This window comes from Furipterus horrens, unplaced genomic scaffold (genome assembly GCF_987537825.1).
Source record: "Furipterus horrens unplaced genomic scaffold, mFurHor1.1.pri manual_scaffold_5, whole genome shotgun sequence".
In the NCBI taxonomy this organism is placed as follows: Eukaryota; Metazoa; Chordata; class Mammalia; order Chiroptera; family Furipteridae; genus Furipterus; species Furipterus horrens.
This window is the reverse complement of record NW_028327175.1, coordinates 55650423-55673625: the sequence shown is the minus strand read 5'-3', so window position 1 is coordinate 55673625 and position 23203 is coordinate 55650423. Positions and strand designations below refer to the sequence as shown.

General features: G+C 35.0%; 1 pseudogene; it reads left to right on the top strand.

The window, feature by feature from the left end:
- The first annotated feature begins 4018 nt into the window (after positions 1-4018).
- LOC150008652 (heterogeneous nuclear ribonucleoprotein A1-like) lies at positions 4019-5027 on the top strand (annotated as a pseudogene).
- Positions 5028-23203: the final 18176 nt, after the last annotated feature.

Here is a 23203-nt window from a genome sequence, read left to right as displayed (position 1 = left end):
GTAACAAGTGCCCTTTATTTTGTTGAGGTGCATTTTTTCCAAACTAATCTGTTGAGATTTTTTGTCATGAAATGATACTTATTTTGTCAAAAACTCTTTCTGCAACTGTCTTGATAATTATGTGTTTTTTATCCTTCATTTTGTTAATGTTGTGTCACACTAGGAATATTGGTCTGTAATTTTCTTTTCTTGTGGTGTCCTTATTTGGTTTTGGTATCAGGGTAATTCTGGCCTCATAAAATAGAATTTATTACTGATTCAAACTCCTTACTATTAATCAGTATATTCATATTTTTGGGTAGTTTGTATTTTTCTAGGAATTTATCTATCTCTCCCAGGTTATCCAATTCATTGGTGTATAATTGTTCATTGTGGTCTCTTATGATCCTTTATACCTTTACATTTGTGCGGTATCAGTTGTAATGTCTTCTCTTTCATTTCTGATTTTATTTGAATGTTCTCTTTTTTTTTAATATAGCTAAAGTTTTGCCTATGTTGCTTATGTTTAGAAAAACAACTCTTACTTTAAGCTTTTCTAATGTTTTTTTTTTGTCTCTATTTCTATCATTTCTGATCTAATATATATATTTTTATTTCTCTGCTAACTTTAAACAGTTTGTTCTTCTTTTTGAAGTTCCTTGAGATGTGATGTTAGCTTGTTTATTTGAGGTCTTTCTTTTTGTAGGTATTATTGCTATAGATGTCCCTCTTGGAACTGCTTTTATTGCAACCTGTAAGTTTGAATATGTTGTTTTCGGTTGTGTTTGTTTTAAGATACTTGTTATTTCCCTTCTGATTTTTTATTTGACCCATCTTTTGTTTAAAGGTGTGTTGTTTAGTTACCACATATTTGCTAATTTCCCAGTTTTTCTCTTGGTTATTAATTTGTAGCTCCATACCATTGTGCTCAGAAAAAAATACTTGTTGTGATTTCAGTCTTCTTAATTTTGTTAAGATTTGTTTTACGGCCTAACATATAATCTATCCTAAAGAATATTCTCTGTGTCCTTAGAAAGAATAGGCATTAATTATCCACATATCCTTTTCTTTGTGTAAGCATTCTGAAACAAATGTCTGGAAAATTAATATCTAGTCTTTAGTAGTAATATATGAATTTATAATAATTTACCATATCATATAATTTCAATTGTTTCAATTAGGAAAAATTTGCAGAAGTAAAAACTTCAGAATTGATAAACTAGTGTTTTTTGTATGTGTGTGAATTAAAAATACACAATCACTTCATTAGATGGTGGGCACACACCCTTAATCTTACCTCATTGTAAAGTTAATGAGCAGCCCACAAGATTATCTTCACTTCTGACATCAAAAACAGACTGCAGAGGTTCCCAAGACCACTCATATTTTTGACACCAAGTGCAAGTTTTTGGGTTCCCAAGAGCATCCTTAGGTGTGATAATTCACTATTAGTCCCAGAACTTACTGAAAGCCATTATACTCACAGTCACAATTTATTGCAGTGAAAAGATAAAGATTAAAATCAAAGTCCACAAAAGTTTTGTTTCCAAGTGTCCACTTCCAGCAGAGTCATAGACAGTGCTAACTTTCCTAACAATGAAGTGTGACAATATTCATAATGTAGTTGCTACCAGAGAAGTTTACTCAGTCCTTGGTGTCAAGAGATTTATTGGGGGTCATTCATGTAGATATGGTTGATTGTCCATGTGAACATTAATTTCTAGTCCTTCTATAGATGGATCCAATACCACACTGACCAAAGCCACACTATGAGCCACATTTTTTGACTACCTAATGTGGCCCAAATTTCCAAGGAAAAGAAGGATAATCTTATTATTGTAGGACATAAAGCTGAGGGAAAAGCCAGATCTCTCTATGGGACAGGTTAAGTTCTTTACTACACACACACACACACACACACACACACACACACACACACTGGCTGTATTTGGAAAAGGAAATAAAAATAATTCTTGGTTCTCTTTCAGAGATACAAACACTTATTTGGGGATGTAGAACAGCTTCACATATTTTTTTTCTGGTGTTTTATTAAAAAAAAAGACTGAGACAATGGAATGGAGATTTATATGCATTTTTGGGGGGTTGAAAAGGAAGCAATAAAATTTATACTAATGTCAACCTTGTAGTTAGAAAGAAAATTAAATATTTTAAAAATACCTTAAATAAAAGCTTTAGGTGATACACAGTTCAGCTCCTGAGATTGGAATTTCAGCTCTAAATTTATAGTGTGTGGAATGAAACAGTAAAAGGCATGTACCATACACAGCAAATAAGAAAAATGTTATGAAGTTCAGACTTATAGTAGTAACCATAGTTCTTTTGGTTACAAATGTGACAGAAGAGAGAATATACTGCTTGCCAGCTTTTTATGTTTTAACTATATAGTTCTCCATATTGCAAACTGAAAAATATATTTTGCTATTTTTGATTTAACCATACTTGATGGACTAAGGAATAGCTCCTCCCTCCCACAGAAAAAGTAGTGATTTGTTTTAATGCAGTTTTCCTCTGGTTGACCGAGTGGATTTGAGAAATGAGTGGTAATTTGTGTAATGTATTCTTTAAAATATATAGTTCCTGACACTAAAAAGGAACTCAAGAAATAACATTTGCAAGTGTTTCATAAATGCACAACACAGCCAAGGAATGATGTGCAATATTTTCTTCTTAATTAATAAATAAGATGTATATTTCTCATAATTTGTTCAAACTCAGCTGTAATTTTTCAGCAGCAGAAATTACTTAGAAACTGTTAAGTTGTTGAGGAATTACTATGTCTAAATAGTAGAAGAAATGTGTATTGATTACAAGAATACACAAAAACGTCAGTCTTTACAAAATTTAGCCAATTGAAAAAAAAAATCTACCAAATGATTGCTTGATACATAGCAGCAAATGTGAAATATTTGCACTCTTTTTCTTTTTCTAATAATTTATTTATTTATTTTTGTTTATTTATTTTATTTGTAGAGAGAGGGGGAAGGAGAAAGAGAGAGAGAGAAACATCACTGTGTGGTTGCCTCTCAGTCGCGCCCCCAACTGGGGACCTGATGTGCAACCTAGTCATGTGCCCTGACTGGGAATCGAACCAGCAACACTTGGCTCGCAGGCCAACGCTCAATCCACTGAGCCACAGCAGCCAGGGCATGCACTTTTTTTTTTTTTTTAAATTAAATTCCTTCATGAAATAGAAAATCAGAATACTTTTTGATGTAATATGTAAAATGTTGGTATAATATAGGCAAGGTCGCTATACTGACAATTTTAATTTGATTTACTTTTAAGCAGGTACATAATATTTATGAAAAAATATATGAGGGAAAACATAAGTATCCAGAGATAACCGCTTTTACCGATTTAGTTGTTTACATGTTTATACTTGTGTGTGTGTGCATGTGCATAATATAATGTAAAATAATTTTAATTTTGTTTAGAAATTACTTTTGTAACTATTATGTAACATGGCAACTTTCTATATTACCTTAAATTTTTGTTTGATATTTTAAATTCTTAATTTTAGACCACTTATTTAATCAATCTCCCCTTAAAAAAATATTGTAAAGTTAGTTTTAGTTGCAATGATGAATGTTTCAATAATTATATTTATACATTATCTTTGTTCATTTTCTTTTGAGAGTGGATTTTTCATGTGCTATTCCCAATAGATTTTTAGTGTTTATATATTTATATAGATTTAAATTTTGTATCATTGTTTTTAAAATACATTTCTCTAAAGCTAATGATATTGAGGAACTTTTCATATGCATACTAGGCTATTGTATATCATCATTTTTAACTCAAACATTTTTATTCATTTCAAAAATTAGGTTAATTTTTTTCTTTAATATGGAGTTTGAAGAGATCTTTTTATATTTTGGATACAAGATTTTTGTCACATATATGTTTGGCATCTTTTCCCCATCTGTGATTTACCTTCATTTAAAAAAAAAATAAACTCCTTTCTGCTGGTGGATGCCGCTGAGTAAGCATCGTTGAAGTCTCCCGCCCTGAAGTCGTCATGTCTAAGTCAGAGTCTCCCAAAGAGCCAGAACAGCTACAAAAGCTCTTTATTGGAGGTTTGAGATTTGAAACAACAGATGAGAGTCTGAGGAGCCATTTTGAGCAATGGAGAATGCTCACAGACTGTGTGGTGATGAGAGATCCAAATACCAAGCACTCCAGAGGCTTTGGGTTTGTCACATATGCCACTGTGGAGGAGGTGGATGCAGCCATGAGTGCTAGGCCACACAAGGTGGACGGAAGAGTTGTAGAACCAAAGAGGACTGTTTCGGGAGAAGATTCTCAAAGACCTGGTGCACACTTAACTGTGAAAAAGATTTTTGTTGGTGGTATTAAAGAAGACACTGAGGAACATCACCTAAGAGATTATTTTGAACAATATGGGAAAATTGAAGTGATTGAAATTATGACTGACCGAGGCAGTGGCAAAAAGAGAGGCTTCGCTTTGTAACCTTTGATGACCGTGACTCTGTAGACAAGATTGTCATTCAGAAATACCATACTGTAAATGGCCACAACTGTGAAGTGAGGAAAGCCCTATCTAAGTAAGAGATGGCTAGTGCTTCATCCAGCCAAAGAGGTCGAAGTGGTTCTGGAAACTTCAGAGGTAGCTGTGGAGGTGGTTTTGGTAAGAATGACAACTTTGTTCATGGAGGAAACTTCAGAGGTTGAGGTGGCTTTGGTGGTAGCTGTGGTGGTGGTGGATATGGTGGCAGTGGGGATGGCTATAATGGATTTGGTAATGATGGAAGTAATTTTGGAGATAGCGGAAGCTACAATGATTTTGGCAATTACAACAACCAATCTTCAAATTTTTGGACCCATGAAAGGAGGAAACTTTGGAGGCAGAAGCTCTGGCCCTTACGGTGGTGGAGGCCAATACTTTGCCAACCCAGGAAACCAAGGTGGCTATGGCAGTTCCAGCAGCAGCCATAGCTATGGCAGTGGCAGAAGGTTTTAATTACTACCAGGAAACAAAGCTTAGCAGGAGAGGAGAGCCAGAGAAGTGACAGAGAAGCTAAGGTTACAACAGATTTGTGAACTCAGCCAAGCACAGTGGTGGCAGGCCTAGCTGCTACAAAGAAGACATGTTTTAGACAATATTCATGTGAATGAGCAAAAAACTCGAGGACTGTATTTGTGACTAATTGTATAACAGGTTATTTTAGTTTCTGTTCTGTGGAAAGTGCAAAGCATTCCAAAAAGGGGTTTTTAATGTAATTTTTTTTTCCTTTTTTATTTTTTTGCACCCATGCTGTTGATTGCTAAATGTAATAGTCTGATCGTGACGCTGAATAAATGTGTCTTTTGAAAAATAAAATAAAATATAAATATAAATAAAAAATATTATTATAAAGCAAAAGTTTTTAAGTCTGATAATTCAGAGGCATTTTAGAGATAGGAAGTTGAGTACACAGACTAAAATAAATATTAAAATGAGAATCTATAATTTTAGAGTTAATTGGGATATATTAAGTAAGAAGATACTTTGATGTGGTATAACTATAATGGTTAAGAGACTAGAGAATAAAGTTCCTGAATCTGCTAATTGTTAGTATTTATGAGATCATGGCCATTGAAATTTTCTTCCCTTGATAATTGCCAAACAATTATTCAACTGCTAAGGGGATGTATAAAGTACAGACAGAATTTGGAAAGTTCTGAAAATTAGGAATACTTTGTCAAATTTGATTCTCTGGAAACATCTCTATAATGTTGAATGACTGAACTGGAAAGAATATCAGAAAATATCTCAAATTAAAAAATCAAAATGTCAGCCTCTTAGTTATTATATGTCAGTATTCACTCATTATCTTCCTTGAATGAATTTCAGAAGTTTGAAAAGAGGCATATGAGTAGATGGTGATAATTTAAAGGAACACATGAAATCTGAAGTATTTAATAAGTCCATTGAACAACTTAAATAAGATAGACATAAAAATAAAATCAGGTATATGACCTAGTCTTATTCTTCATGTTTTCTAAAACTAAAATTCAGTGGAGTTTTCTCTTAAATGTCAGCTCTATTCATAGTTTTGTATATAATTAGTTCTGGTGTTACTCTGTTGCAATTGCTTTTTAAGGGATACAAAGAGTTATCAGAGAATTGAAAAGGCAAATGAGGCAATGGTCCTTCTAAAAGGGTGAAAGGGACTAATTGATGCAATTACCTTTAGCAAGTGAAAATTTGTATGTAAAATAATATTATGGAAATCATATTGTATCCTCTAAATGGACAAAGAGCCATGACTTTGAAGTCATATACATAAAAGTCTTTTATAATATTGGTTTTCCATAAGCCAAAGTTGTAAAATATAAAGGTCATTAATAATACGTTTAGATAGTTAAATACAAATACACCATTGATACTGAGAATTCATATAGTTACAGTGAAAACGATTCTTTAAATATGATTTCTTACAGAACTAGTTTACTAAGTTGAAAGTTATCATCTATTCACAATGTTCTAAACAGTGATAGCACTTAATATAAACTGGGTTTGTATATTTAACTACTTATTGATTTATTCTCTAAAGAGCCAAACTCCTCTAAAGTAAGTGGAAAGTAGCTTCTGACCACATTCACTCTCCTTCTGATAAAACTGTCACACTAGGTCATATTTCTTTTCTTTTTTCATGAGAAGTTTATGACAAAATTTATTAAATATTTTTCTAATATGTATTAAATATGCTTCAAGTAAAAGCAACCTATTGTGTTTATGCTGTGAATAACTTATAACTATTACAGGCAACTAAACTATTGTGGAATGTTTATCTCTGTCACTTATTAGTATCATTTATCTAGGCATTTAGCTTTTATATTTGGTGGGTCTGTAAATAAGTAGCATTTGTTAACTTATCCTACCAATAAATTATTTTTGTACTTTATATTTTAAAATTATTTATTCCCGAATTAATTACATAACTGTTGTTTTCTCCAGAGGTTGTAAGTTCTTTATACACAGTCAGAAAATATAGACCATATATATTTCATTTTATTTCTTAACTGAAGTCTTTGACAAAAATGTTGAAAATCCAGCTACTGATCAGCATTCACTATTGCTCTTTGATTGTTGACCATCATATCAAAATAAATTTAAGATACAAAATAGAATGTTAATACAGTACAGACAGACTGATCTGGTCAGCATGTTTTTGTTTCTTACAAAAATTCCACTTTGGTGATATGATCAAGTGTAATTTTAATAGTCCTTTTATAATTTATTCAAGTGAAAAATGATCCTTGAAAAATGATGAATTAGTAGTACTCTGTACTCTTTACTACTTCACATTTTATTCCTCCCGAGTCACTGGTATCATTTAAGTGCATCTTCATTATGCACAAATAAAAACTAATCTCTTATTTGGGCTGGTTTAAAGAGCAATATTAAATCTGTAGGCTTTAATAGTTTAAAGACATTAAATTCTGACTTTGCTTTTTAATAATGTATTTTCTTATATTTTCTTTGTTCATGTTTCAAAAATAAATTTTGAATTCCAGAAATAATGAAATAAGCATATAAAAAGTGTTTCATACCTTGCTTTGTCCTTGTGAGATATTATAAGGCTAATGCATTTGGTTTTTCCTCCACAGTACAGTCAAACAGCAATATTTAAATAGAATGTCTGTAATCTGTTTTCTTCCCTGAATATAAAATCAGAAGTGGAGACTTGGCAAATAGTCCAAAGAACAGAATTAACCTTTATGATATAGGTAATTCATTCAGTGTGTTCTACTGATACTGTACATTAATTGAATGAAGTACTAAAACTTTAATTGTCCCCTGATCATGTTTAGTGATGAGATATACATAGACATTCACTTTAAGTTTTTAAAAAAATCTATTTCTCTAGGACTTGGTACTAATTTACACTTAGTTTGTGTCACTCACATATCAGTTTCTAATTTTAAAAATATATTTGCTCATTTTCTCAGGTTTAATGTACCACATTGCTTTGTACATTTGGGGGAATGAGAGAGCGATTGAAGGTGAGGTTGGCAAGGAATAAATCTAAACAATCACTTCCCTTAGCTTTAGAGCATTAGTCCATTGGATGTTGGTTTTTGTAGCTTTAACATTACTGTACATAATAGTACCAGTGGATGCTGATATGTGTGTTTAAAAATGATGGTCCATAAAAAGGCATATTTAGGAAATTTGAAAAACAAAATTGGAAACTCCGAGCTTTAATATGTTAATAACTTAAGTCTTAAGAAGAATTTCCTTGCATGAGTTTTGAAGAAATTTATTCAAGACATTTTAAAAAACTTTTCTTTGAGATAAGTCTTCCATTAAAATCACTTTGAAAAATCCAGTTTTATAAAATTGCTGTGCATGATGCTATCTTGAAATTTGCTATCAAGAACAGCAGTGAAAACAAAGAAAAGGAACTAAAAGCTGCAGTTTCAAGTTTTCTTTATAATAAACAGTCATTTTCATGTCCACCAAGAAAGCTTTGAGATTACTATTTTTTATTGTTTTTCTATTACAGTTGTTCCATTTTTCCTCCCATTGTTCTCCCCTATCCCACCCATGCTTCCACGCCCATAATTAATCCTCACCCTGTCATCCATGTCCATGGGTCACATATACTAGTTCCTTGACAAGACCCTCCCCCTTAAGCCAGGCAGTGAAAGACCAATACCATATGATCTTACTGAATACAGGAAACTAATGAACAAAACAAACAAATGAGCAAAATAGAACCAGAGGTATGTAAACAAGGAACAAACTGACAATGACCATGGGGATGGGGGGAGAGGGGAAAGAATTATTGTTTTTTAAAGAATCTGGATCTGTAAGCTATTGAGAGTAATTATTATTATTTTATTATTTTTAGGCACTATGTCAACACAATATTGGAATTAACACTGAAAGCTGCTTAATTGTAGATATGTTTTTAATAAAATACTCTGTTTGAAGGAAAACCAATGTAAGGGTCAGGGTATTAGTAAGAAAGCTATTTGTGCTTGATTTGATCTTGCTATCCTCACACTCTTTAATGACTCTACCTCTTAAAGATTGATAATTTTTATAAATCTAAGATTGTAAAATATTTAAACCTATTTGCAAAAGATGGCAGTAAAAGTCTGCCATTTCACTGGAAGGATACTTTTCATTCAGTTTCACTTGACCTTCTCATTTGACTGTCACTTTACTGCTGGGGATTTTTTATGAGCTATATTGCTGAAATTCTTTAAGGGATGTAAACAGTGTCTTTAAGAAGAGCAGCATTAAAAGTATGTCTGCGGCCCTGGCTGCTGTGGCTCAGTGGATTGAGTGTCGGCCTGCGAGCCAAGTGTCGCTGGTTCGATTCCCAGTCAGGGTACATGACTAGGTTGCACGTCTGGTCCCCAGTTGGGGGCGTGAGTGAGAGGCAACCACACATTGATGTTTCTCTCCCTCTCTTTCTCCTTTCCCCTCTCTCTAAAAAATAAAATAAACGAACAAATAAATTATTTAAAAAAAAAGTATGTCAGCAAATCTAGTCAAATAACCTATCATTTCCTTAGACAACTGATTATGTTGAATTGATGTGTGAGCTAGAAATAATATCAATCTATTCTCCATTTTGTATGTCATACTCTTAAACTTTTCTCTTAGTTGTTTATATTACTGATGACTTTCCCATTGGTGGTATATCAGTATATTCCTGACACAGAGTGAGTGGGCTAATCATGTTTTGAAATCAACTCTAGGAAAATATTATTTTAATCAACTGGTAAAAATAAAAGATAAACTTAAACCTTAGAATTGTATTTCAAAGACTTGTTTTCCAAAAAAAAAAAAAAGAGGAGAAAATCCATATTCACACATCCCACTCAATAAGGAAATTTATTAATTATACATATTTTTGGAGCTGTGAGGTCTGTAATTTATGATGCACTTACTATTTTTCACAAATATTTATTCATGGTATGCTTAAGTGAGGCAGAGGATTGATATTCCTGAACACCTTCCTATGCATACGCCATGCTATGTATTTAAACTATGACAATTTTAGCACAGAGGCAGTGTATAGCAGAGAGAAGAGCAAGTGCCTTATATTGCCCATAACTGTAATTTTCCCACCTAGACCATTGCTTCTTTGCTTTCTTTTGTTTCCTCTTTGAATCATAAAATTCAAAAGTTATTGCAGATGAAGTTCTTCTGAAAAAGTTATCAAACCAGAAGCAAGAGTGATATTAAATGCTACAAATTTCAAAAGATTTGAATTCTAGCTTTTTCTATCATTTGACTTCGATTCAGAGATTACAGTTTTGATTTTTAAAAAAAAATGTTATGCAGAATGTCAGGATCCCTGGAAAAACCTTACACAGAATGTCAGGATCTGTGGAAAAACCTATTTCCCCATGACCTCATTAATGGTATTTGTTATCTGGTGAATTTGTCATGGTCCAAAAATGTCCTCTCTGCATTAAAGGAGCTACTTCTCTATAGAAAGTTGAGAGAATGGACACCTTCAACATTGCCTTCTGTGACTGCTCTCGGTTTTTCATAATTCATCAAAACCTTCTTCCTACCTAACATATAAATAAAGCTTTCTTTGATTTTCATTTCCCTGATGATTGGTGAAGCTGAGCATCTTTTAACATACTGAAATCCACTTGTATATCTTCTTTGGAGTTCCTTATATATTTTAGGTATTAACCTTTTATTAGTCATATAATTTGTAAATTTTTTCTACCATATCACAGGTTGTCATTTCATTTAGTTGATTGTTTCCATTGCTGTACAGAAAGAAGTTTGATATAGTTTCATTTGCTTATTTTCGCTATCACTTTACACATAAGATAGCTATTATCAAAAAGCCAGAGGAAAACAAGTGTTAGTGAGAATGTGGATAAAGGGAATAATGGTATACTGTTGTTGGGAATGTAAATTGGTATGGCCATTATGAAAAGTAGTAAGGGTGTTTCTCAAGAAAATTAAATGATAGAACTATGAAATGTATCAGATAAAATTGATCCAGTATCCAATTGATCCAGTATCTCCACTTCTGGGTATATATCCAAAGGAAATAAAAGCACTATCTTAAAGAGGTATCTGCATCTGCATGGTTATTGCCACATTATTCACAGTAGCCAAGATATGGAAACAACGTAAGTGTCCAGCCACAACTGAATATATAAAGAAAATTTGTAAATATACGGAAGGAAATATTATTCAGACTTTAAAAAGAAGGAAATCCTGCCATTTGCAACATGGATAAAACTGGAAGACATTATAATTATACTTAGTGAAATAAGCCAGACACAGAAAGACAAATATTGCATTATTATTTAATGCAATCCATTATTGCATTAAATGGATTCTATAAAGATAAATGTCAAACTCCTAATAACAAAGACAGAATAAGAGTGAAGTGAAGGAAATGGAGTGATGCTGGTTATAAGATGATTAAGTCCTGGAGACCTAATATACAGCATAGTGACTATAATTTAGAATGTATAATATATTTGAAATTTACTAGCAGTGTAGATCTCAAGTGTTTGTACCACAAAAAAAGGGTACTTATGTGATAAGATGACTTTTTTATTAGCTTGATTATGGTTATAATTTTATAATATATATGCATATCAAAACATCATGGTACAAGTTAAATATGTACAATATTTATTTGTCAAGTGGAAAAAATAAAAAGAACCTGGGAATATCTAAGGTGCCCCTCCCCCCCCGAAGAAAAGCAACAGCAACAAGAAGTTATCTTTCTCTAGATATTTTCTTCCATTTAGTTAGGTTAGAGTCAATCTGTATAATTATGGACTTAAAAATTCACACACACACAACACACATATATACACACACACATTTGCTTCATTTTTAAATACATGTTCAGTCAGCTATGAGTCTGTTTCCGTTTTTTTTTTTAATTATTTTGTCCATTAGATTTCACATATGAGTAAAATCATATGGTACTTGTCTTTTTCTGACTGGCTTATTTCACTTAGCATGATATTCTTTAGATTCATCCAAGCTGTTGCAAAGGGTAAGATTAAGGGGTTTACAGAACTGAGTGAAAAAGGTGAAGGGATTAAGAAAAAAACAAAAAAAAACTCATAGACACAGACAACAGTATGATGATTACCAGAGGGAAAGGTAGTTGGAGGATAGTGGAAAAGGGTGTAAGGGAGATAGGTGGTAATGGGGTGATGAATATACAGTACAAAATAAAGGTGATGTATTGTAGAATTGTACACTTGAAACATATAATTTTATTAACCAAGGTCACCTCAATAAATTCAGTTAAAAATTAATAGTTCCTATATTATCCTACCTCAGTTTCCTCTATTTGTAGTTCCTCATCAATATTTTCTGTGAACTTAAAGTTGTTAAAAAGTCTATTTAAAAAGCAAAAAAATAAAATAACACACTTTCAGAAGGCTTTTGGTGCCCTTGAAGATCATGTATTTCTGTAGTCTTCATGTCATTTGGTATGGTGCTGAATTATGGGAAGCCGGGGTGCTTGGTGGTGGCAAATGTATCTCAGCCCCAGATTTGGAAAACCACTGGGAGTGTGGCGGCACATAGGACCCACTCCACAACCTGGTTTTCCCGTGGGGAACCAGGCCTGGATTTCTATAATAGCTTAAAAGCTTGCTTTCTGCTAAAGGACTACCTCATGCTAAGCTGAGAACAACAGATGCGTAACCTTGAAGCAGTTTCTCAGAGTCTATTCTGAGCTAATCTGCAAGGACAGGATGTGGATAGATCAGTTGTACTTAACATCCATGAATATATAACATTTTTTTCTCTGTTATATAAAAGGAATAATCATATAAAGCAATAATTGGCACAATTATTTATAACTTTCTCGGATGTGATCCACCTAAAGCGTTAATAAAAACCTGTTTAGGCAGGGGGAAATGGCTCTCTCTCCTTTAGAGAGTGACCAGTTTTGGCCCCTCTTCTCCAAAACATTCTTGCAGTTCATGTGCATTTATTCATTTCATCCACAATGCCGTGGACCCTGCTAGTCAGAAGTACACAACACTGAATACATAGTAGATGGCAAAAATTTTTGTTGTTCAATCACTTCACAAATATTTATCATTTATCTTTTATGTTCCAATACTAGGAACATAAAGCAAAGAACAAACATGGACCAGAATCTTATAAAGCTTTCTGTCTAGTAAGATAATTAAAATTGCTATGAATAACATCTAACACATTTTATGTGATATTTTTCATTCATTATGAAAAGAAATGAGTCAAACAGTCTTTCCAAGTTATTAGGGAAAACATTAGAATTTTGTGTTTCAACTGAAACTGTATTATAACTATTGAATTAATCTGTATATTGTATATCTTGCCTTACTTTCACAGAATTCTATGTAATGCTTACATTTGTATTCTCATAAAAATATCAGCAGTTTCTAAAGTCCACTTACCATTTTCAGATATTAAGGTTCTTTCTGGACACCCTGAAAAATTTCCTAACATTATACATTCAAATATCTATCTACTTGAGGTATAGTTTAAATGTGTGCATTTTAATCAGGAAAACTAATGTAACTATATACTAAATATTTTTATCAATTTTGGGTCACCAACACTTGAGATACACCATATTTAGTGTTTGTACTTGAGGATTTGTTTAAATATAAGTACAAATATTACATGAAAGAATCTAAACTATAAAGAGCAAATCAAGTTAAGAATGCACGTGGGAAGATGATCTAAGATGGAGGAGGAGTAAGTGGAAACTACACTAACCTCCTCCCAGGATCAGTCAAGACTTACAACTTAATTGTCAAGAAATCACCTGGAATAACCAACTGAACACTAGCTGGAGAGAAGTCTTATAGCCACAGAGAGACAGAAAAGGCCACTTCATCACAACATGACTGGTAGGAAGTGAGGATATATGAAAGGGCTAGCTGGGCTCCCAGAGGTGGTAGCTGAAGGAACTGAGAAACAGCTCAGCAGCTGGGGGTTCCCCCTGAGAAGGGTAGGGTCTAAACCCGCAGCTGGGATTACCAGCCTACAGCAACAGAGCAGAAAGTAAAGTAGTTTCCAGCTGTGAAAAGTAAAAAGCCACAGGGTTTTTTGCTGGCCTGAGAGAAATAGCTAGAGAAAAAGAGCTCTTAAGAGGATCATGTATACAAATATTTTGGCACCCACTTACCCTGGGCTCAAGCAGATGGAGGGCAGAGAGGACTAGAAATGCTTGGGGAAAATTTGGGGTGGTGGCTTTGAGGAGAGAACTAAGGGAGCAGCTGAATGGGTCTCAGTGCTGACTCATTTCTCATTCTGCAGGCAGACCATTTTCCTCCAAGTGGTGTCAGCTTGAAGCGAAGCAAAAGTCCCGCCTACAGGAATTAATCTATCACATCCTCAGTGCTTAAGTCTGACAGCTGATCACAGATTGAATAGATTAACAACTAAAGGAGACAGAAAAAGGCAGTAGATCCCTGGAAGTCTCCAACAGGCTGCCCAGGCCCAGACTGGTATGATCTGATGCCACCAAGGGCAGATCCAGGAAGTGCAGATCAATCTAAGAAGCAGCAACAAAAAAGAAGAGTCACAAAAAGGAGGAGACAGAGAAACAACCCCCAATCAAAAGGAAAGGAGGAATCCCCAGAAAGAGTGCTAAATGAAATAGAGGGAAGCAAAGTATCAGACATGGAATTCAAAACATACATTATAGGGAAGCTCAAGGAGCTCAGGAAGCTCAAAGAAAACTACAAAGAACTCCAGGGAAACTACAAGTAACTTCCTGAGAATTACACCAGCATGAAAAAGGACACACAAGCTATCAAAAAGAGCCAGGAGGAAATGAAGAAAACAATTTCTGATTGAATAACACAGTAAGTGGAATTAAAAGCAGGCTAGAAGAAGCAGAAGATCAGATCAGTGAGCTGGAAGACAATGTAGAAAAATATTCCCAGACAGTGCAACAAAATTAAAAAAGACTGAAAATGAATGAAGTGGTTTTAAGAGAGTTACAGGACAACATGAAATGTAATAATATCTGTATCATAGGAATACCAGAAAAAGAAGAAGAGGAACAGGGATAGAAAACCTGTTTAAAAAACCTAATGACAGAAAAGTTCCCTAATTTGAGGAAAGAAGGAGTCACATAAGTCCAGGAAGCACAGAAGGTCCCAATGAAGATGAACCCCAGCAGGTCCACTTCAAGACACCTCATAATTAAAATGGCAACATTCAAAGACAAAGAGAGAATCCTATAAGCAGCAAGAGAGAAACAGCTAATAACATACAAGGGAGCTCCAATAAGGCTATCATCAGATTTCTAAGCAGAAACACTACAAGCCAGAAGGGAATGGCAAAAAATTTTCCAAGCAATGAAAAACAAAGGCCTACAACATAGAATACTATACCCAACAAAGCTCTCATTCAAAATGGAAGGTGAAATAAGGAGCTTCCAAGACAAAAGAAGGCTAAAAGAATACATCTCCACCAAACCAGCTTTGCAAGAGATGCTAAGGGGTCTGCTTTAAGAAGATGAAGAAGCAGAGAGAAAGAGAGAGAGAGAGAGAGAGAGAGAGAGAGAGAGAGAGAGAGAGAGAGAGAGAGGAACACAGGTACAAAGGGGGAAAATGACAATGAATAAGTACTTATCCATAATAACTTTAAATGTAAATGGATTAAATGCACCAATCAAAATATATAGTGTAGCTGAATGGATTAGAAAGCATGACCCAAATATATGCTGTCTATAAGAGACCCACCTTAGAACAAACGATCTACACAGACTGAAAGTGAAGAAATGGAAAAAATTATTTCAAGCAAATGGACATGAAAAAAAAAAAAAAAAAAACCCGAGGTAGCCATACTTATATCAGACAAAATGGATTTCACAGCAAAGGCCATAAAAAGAGACAAAGAAGGACATTTCATAATACTTAAAGAAAAAATCCATCAAGAAGATATAACCCTTGTAAACATATATGTACCCAACATAGGAGCACCCAAATATATAAGGAGACTCTTGAAAGACTTCAGGAAGGATACAGACAGCAACATGCTCACAGTAGAGGACTTTAACTCCCCGTTGTCAACAATGTACAGATCTTAGAAAAGCCCTGGCTGGTTTAGCTCAGTGGATTGAGCGTCGGCCTGCGAGCTAAGTGTCGCTGGTTCGATCTTCCAGTCAGGGTACATCAGAGAAGGAAAACTCTGACTCCAAAAAACCTCCGCTGCCTTGCGGCATACCTCTTCAGGGGAAAGGCTAAGGGAGTAAACCCCGACAGAAAATCCGGAGCCGGAGTCCCTAAGGCGGTTTGACGTTGTAGTCAACACCGGCAACTCCTGCGGCGCACCTGAAGCCAAGCTGTATTGACTCCGTCTTTCCCTTGGACCCTTCAGCTGCGAAGAGAGGGGGGGTCTGCTGCATGGGCAACAGCAGACCCTCCATATCACCCTGCCCAGGCTCTGTAGCTTCAGCGTCATCGCAAGATGTCGATTCAACACGGGAGGAGACAGATACCATGTCACTCCCGAGTTGGACTGCACAGCCATTCTCGGCGGTGCAGATAGACTCTTAAGAAGCTACACCATCATCTCTCGAGACGGACGGCTGCCGACGACAGATCTTAGAAGCAAAGAAACACCAAGGATATGGAGGCATTGAACAACACTCTTGATCAAATGGACTTACTTGATATATATAGAACTTTTCATCCCAAAGAAGGAAAATATACATTCTTTTCAAGTGCACATGAAACATTTTCAAAGTCAGACCACATGTTAGGACACAAAACAAGCCACAACAAATTCAAGAAAATTGAAATTTTATCAAGCACCTTCTCAGATCACAATGGCTTGAAACTGGAAATCAAACTCACGGGAAAAATTCAAAAACATTCAAACTCATGGAGAATGAATACCACGCTATTAAATAATGAATGAGTTAACAATGACATCAAGGAAGAAATCAAAAAGTTTCTGGAAACAAATGATAATGAACACACAACCCAAAACCTATGGGATACAGCGAAAGCGGTCCTAAGAGGAAAGATCATAGCAATACAGGCCTATCTAAAAAGTGTAGGAGAATCTCTAATGAAAAACCTAACCCTAAAGCTACAAGAACTAGAGGGACAACAACAAACAAAGCCCAAAGCGAGTAGAAGGAAGGAAATCATCAAGATCAGCGCAGAATTAAATGACATAGAGACTAAACTAACGATTCAAAGGATCAACAAAAGGAGGAGCTGGTTCTTTGAAAAGATAAACAAAATTGACAAGCCTTTCACCAGGCTCATCTAAAAAAAATGAGAGAGGGACCCAAATAAATAAAATCAGAAACAAAAGAGGAAAGATCACACCAATACCACAGAAATACAAAGGATTGTAAGAAATTATTATGAACAACTGTATCACAAGAAATTTGACAGCCTAGATGAAATGCAAAAATTTCTGTAAACATAATCTTTCAAAAGTGAATCAAGACAAAGCAGAAAGCCTGAACAGACCAATAACAACTAGTGAAATTGAAGCAGTAATCAAAAAACTCCCAGCACACAATAGCCCTGGACTGGATGGCCTCACAGGTTAATTTTACAAAACATTTAGGTAAGAACTAACTCCTATCATTCTCAAACTATTCCAAAAAAAAAATACAAGAAAAGGGAAGACTCCCAAATTCTTTCTATGAAACCAGTATTATTCTAATTTCAAAATCAGGTCAAGACACAACAAAGAAACAAAACTGCAGGCCAATATTGCTGATGCACATAGTTTTTAAAATCCTCAACAAAATATTGGCAAACCAGATCCAGCAAAACATTAGAAAGATTATATACCATGATCAAGTGGGATTCATCCCAGTGATGCAAGGATGGTTTAATATTTGCAAATCAATCAACGTAATACACCACATAAACTAAATGAAAGACAAAAATCACATGATCATAGCAATAGATGCAGAAAAGGCATTTGATAAAGTACGACATCCATTTTTGATGAAAACACTCAGCAAAATGGGAATAGAGGGAGCATGCCACAACATAATAAATGCCATATACAAGAAACCTGAAGACAACATCATACTCAATGGGCAAAAACTGAAAACATTCCCCCGGAGGTCAGGAACAAGACAAAGATGTCCACTCGCTTCACTCCTATTCAGCATAGTCTTGGAAGTTCTAGCCATAGCAATCAGACAAGAAAGAGAAATAAAAGGCATCCAAATTGGAATAGGGGAAGTAAAACTGTCATTATTTGCAGATGACATGACAGTGTACAAAGAAAACCCTATACACTCCAGGAAAAAACTACTTAACTTAATAAGCAAGCATGGCAAAATAACAAGGTACAAGTCAATATTCAGAAATCTAAAGAATTTCTGTACACCAACAATAAAATATCAGAGAAAGAAACTAGAAAAAAAAATCCCATTTACCAGAGCAACAAGAAAAATAAAGTACCTAGAAATAAACTTAATTAAGGAGGTAAAAGACCTGTAGTCATAAAACTACATAATATTGAAGAAAGAAATTAAGGAATATATTAATAAATGGAAGCATATATCATATTCATGGGTGAGAAGACTCAACATCATTAGAATATCCATACTACCCAAAGCAATTTATAGATTCAATGCAATTTCTATTAAAATACCAACGACATACTTCACAGACCTAGAACAAATACTTCAAAAATTTATATGGAACCAAAAAAGATCCCAAAATGCCACAGCAATCTTTAGGAAGAAGAAGACTGTAGGAGGGACTACAATATCTGACACCAAACTATACTACAAGGCCACAGTAATGAAAACAGTCTGATACTGGCATAAGAACAGACATATAGATCATTGGAACAAAATAGAGGCCCCATAAATAAACCCAGGTCTATATGGCCAACTAATATTTGACAAAGGGGGAAGGAACATAAAATGGAGTGAAAAGAGCCTCTTCAATCAATGGTGTTTGGAGACCTGGACAGGGACATGTAAAAAAGTGAAACTAGACCACCAACTTATACCTTACACCAGAATAAACTCATGATGGATCAAAGAGTTAAATGTAAGCTGTGGCATCATAAAAGTTCTAGAGGAAAATATAGGCAGGAAAATTTCAGATATCCCACGTAGCAACATTTTCACTGAATCATCTCCTAGGGCAAGGGAAATAAAGGAAAAAATAAACAATTGGGACTACATCAAACTAAAGAGTTTCTGCTCAGCAAAAGAAAATATCAGCAAGATGAAAAAGGAATCAACCATATGGGAAAATATATTTGCCAATGATACTCAGAGAAAGAATTGATGTTCAAAATATATAAAGAACTTATATGCTCAACACCAAGAAGACAGGCAACTCAATTAAAAAATAGGCAAAGGACTTGAACAAACACTTCTTCAAAAGAGGACATACAGAGAGTCCATAGACATATGAAATAATGCTCAACATCACTAGTCATCAGAGAGATGCAAATAAAAACCACAATGAAATACCACCTCACACCAGTCAGAATGGCTATCATCAACAAATCAACAAACATGTGCTGGGGAGGATGTGGAGAAAATGGAACACTGTTGTACTTCTGGTATGGAATTACCTCAAAAAACTAAAAATGGAACTGCCTTTTGAACCAGCAATTCCATTGCTAGGACTATATCCGAAGAATCCTGAAACACCAATTCAAAAGAACCTATGCACCCCTATGTTCATAGCAGCATTATTTACAATAGCCAAGTGCTGGAAACAATCTAAGTGCGATCTGTAGATGAGTGGATCAAAAAACTGTGGTACATTTATGCAATGGAGCACTATGTAGCAGAAAGAAAGAAGGAACTTCTACCATTTGCAACAACATGGATGGAACTAGAGAGAATTATGCTTAGCAAAATGAGCCAGGCAATGAAACAAAAATACCATATGATATGACCTAATACAGGAGACTAATGAACATCACAAACAAATGAGTAAAATTTAACCAGAGAGTACAACAAGGATGCCAGCCTGTTTAACCAAGCATGCTGTGGTCTGAGGAAAGCCAACTGACCTGGAGTCTGCACGATCCTTCCTCTTGTGGGGAGGCCACCCTCCCCTCCACACCGCCACTCTTATTAGGGATTTCTGGACTCAAGTGTAGGTAGGATGATGACCATGTTCAGCTGGAAATAGCTAGAGGAGCATGAGACCTTAAACCATTGTCTTTTATAAGATTTTAAAGAGTCTTAAATCTGAGAGGGGGGGAATTGTTATTTTTTATTGTTATAAAAAATAAACTATTTAATTAAAAAAAAAAAGAATATAGGAAACGATGAAGCCAAAGAACTTATATACATGACTGATGGACATGAACTAAGAGGGGTGGGATTCCTGAGGGAATGGGGGTACTGGGCAGAGGGCAGCAAAGAGGGAAAAATTGGAACTATTGTAACAACATAATCAATAAAATATACTTAAAAAAATGCATTTGGGGGAGTTCCAGCCAAGATGGAGGCCTAGACAGACATGCTGGGTCTCCCTCCACAACTAAGAAGGAATACAACTATGTCAAAACTAGAGACAACCAGAAGTTCCAGAAAATCAAGCTGCATGTAAGTACAACAAAGAAAAATATAAGGAAGAAATACTCATCCAGACAGGTAGGAGGTGCAGAGCCTGGGCAGAAAGGATGCAGTGTGGTGGCAGCAGCTACAGTGGCAGCAGTGACGGCGGTGGCAGTATGATGACAGAAAGCATAGTCACACATTTTAAAAAGTGGGAAGGGATGCCTGGGGAGTGTTCCCAGCTCTTGACCAGATCATGTAGGTCATGGTTCCAGCACCAGGGAAAATTAAGCCTCATTGCTTTGGACTATGCAAACCAGTGGGGGCTGAGGCAGAGGAAGAAACTTCCAGTCTCTCAGCAGAGTCTGCTTGTTTAAAGGGTCCCCATGGTTCTAGAATGTCCACAGACCCACCCTCTCTGGGAATGATGGCCAGGGCAACAATTAGAGAGGCACCGGTCCCATACAAATGTGGGAGAAGTGCCTAGAAAAGGGCCAAGTGCTAAGCCATTGACATTGTTCCCTCTCTGACTCCTCCCCCACATACAGTGCCACAGCGTGGTGAAATGGGTCACCTATACTGATGAATACCTAAGGCTCTGCCCCTTACAGTTCAACAGGCATGACAGCTCTACCTAAGACAGAGGCAAACAAGTAGAGGAGCCTGTCAAGATGAGGAGACAGAGAAGTATGACCCAAAAAGGGGAACGGATCAAGATCCCAGTGGGAGAACTAATCAATGAGGAAGTAGACAACCTAACAAATGAGGAGATAGCCAACCTAACAGACTCAGAATTTAAAAAACTGGTGATAAAGTTGCTCATAAGCTTAACAGATATGCTTGAATGCAGCAAATGCATAAGGGAAGAAGTGAAGGCTATGCTAAGTTAAACGAAGGAAAGTCCACACAAAACCATGGTGAAGGGAAGGAAACCAGGGTTAAAATCAATGATTTGGAACATAAGGAAGAATAAAACAGTTAATCAGTACAGAATGAGGAAACAAGAATTGAAAAAAATGAGGAGAGGCTTAGGAACCATTGGGATAACTTTAAACATGCGAACATCTGGATCATATGGGTGCCAGAAGGAGAAGATGAAGAGCAAGAAATTGAAAGCTTATGTGGAAAAATAATGAAGGAAAACTTCCCAAATTTGGTGAAGGAAATAGACATACAAGTCCAGGAAACAGAGTCCCAAACAAGCTAGATCCAAAAGGGACCACACCCAGACACATCATAATTAAAACACCAAAGTTGAAAGATAAAGAGAGAATCTTAAAAACAGCAAGAGAAAAGCAGAGAGTTACCTACAAAGGGGCGCCTATAAGACTTTCAGCTGATTTCTGAACAAAAACTTTGCCAGCCTGAAGGGACTGACAAGTATTCAAAGTGATGAAAAGCAAGGACCTACAGCCAAGATTATTCTATCCAGTAGAGTTATCATTTAGTATGAAAGGGCAGATGAAGTGTTTCCAAGACAAGGTAAAGCTAAAAGAGTTCATCATCACCAAGCTATTATTGTATGAGATGTCAAAGGGACTTACTTAAGAAAAAGAAGATCAAAACTATGAAGACATTTTAAAATGACAACAAACACAACTATCAACAACTGAATCTAAAAAATAAAAACAAAATTCAACTAAGCAAAGCAGAATAGGAACAGAATCATAGGTATAGGAATCATTTTGGAGTGTTATCAGGTGGGAGTGGGTAGGGAGATAAATGGGGAAATGGTGCAGGGATTAAGAAGCATAATTGTTTGGTACAAAATAGACAGGGGGAAGTTAAGAACAATATAGGAAAGGGTGAAGCCAATGAACTTATATGCATGACCCATGGACATAAACTTAAGGGCATGGGATTGCTCGGGGAAGGAGGGTACTGGGCAGAGGGGAGCAAAGGGGGAAAAATTTGGACTACTGTAACAAAATAATCAATAAAATATACTTAAAAATGCATTTGAAATAGGAGTCCTTATATGGAATACTACTTAACAAAAATTAAAATGCTGGGATGATTCTAAACCAAAAAGAGCAATCAGTTATGAAATCTAGAATATTCCCAAGATATAATAAAATATATAAATGCTAGATTGTTTTTCAGAATTTTTGTGTTAATTTTTTTTTTTTTTTTTTTTTTTTTGGTGGGAAACAATTTTTTCCTTGGTAAAATAACTTAGTTCTCCAACTTGAAATTTTATCTTACTGGCTTTAAATAATTGTAAAAATAGTCTCTGTGTGTGCTAAGTTAATACTTGGTTTAAACTGACCAATTCTTTGTAAAAGATTACGTTAATTGCCACTGCCTTTATTATTGCAAGTAAAAAGATTTTGACTTACTTTTCCTATAGTCTACTCATTGCCTTTTATTTTGACAATATAATTAAATGCAGAGCTCAGTGAATTAACAACTTAAAAAACAAAATAGCAACAACAATACTTTGTCTACTGGTAATCTGATGGTTTTTAAATTATCTAACAGAATTTTCTTGCATTCCAATTCACAATTTTGTCTTTATCTTGGATTAACTGAAAATAATTAAATGATGGCAGTTAACAAGGAAGATGAAGTAATAGTTATACAGTGTCTGAAAATAAATATATAATATTTTAATTTAAGCATAGAGTTAAATATGTATAAAATATATATGAAAATGTATTTCTTTTGTTTTTAAGTTTTATAAGTTAAAGAGAGCCTGTTTCATCACTGCT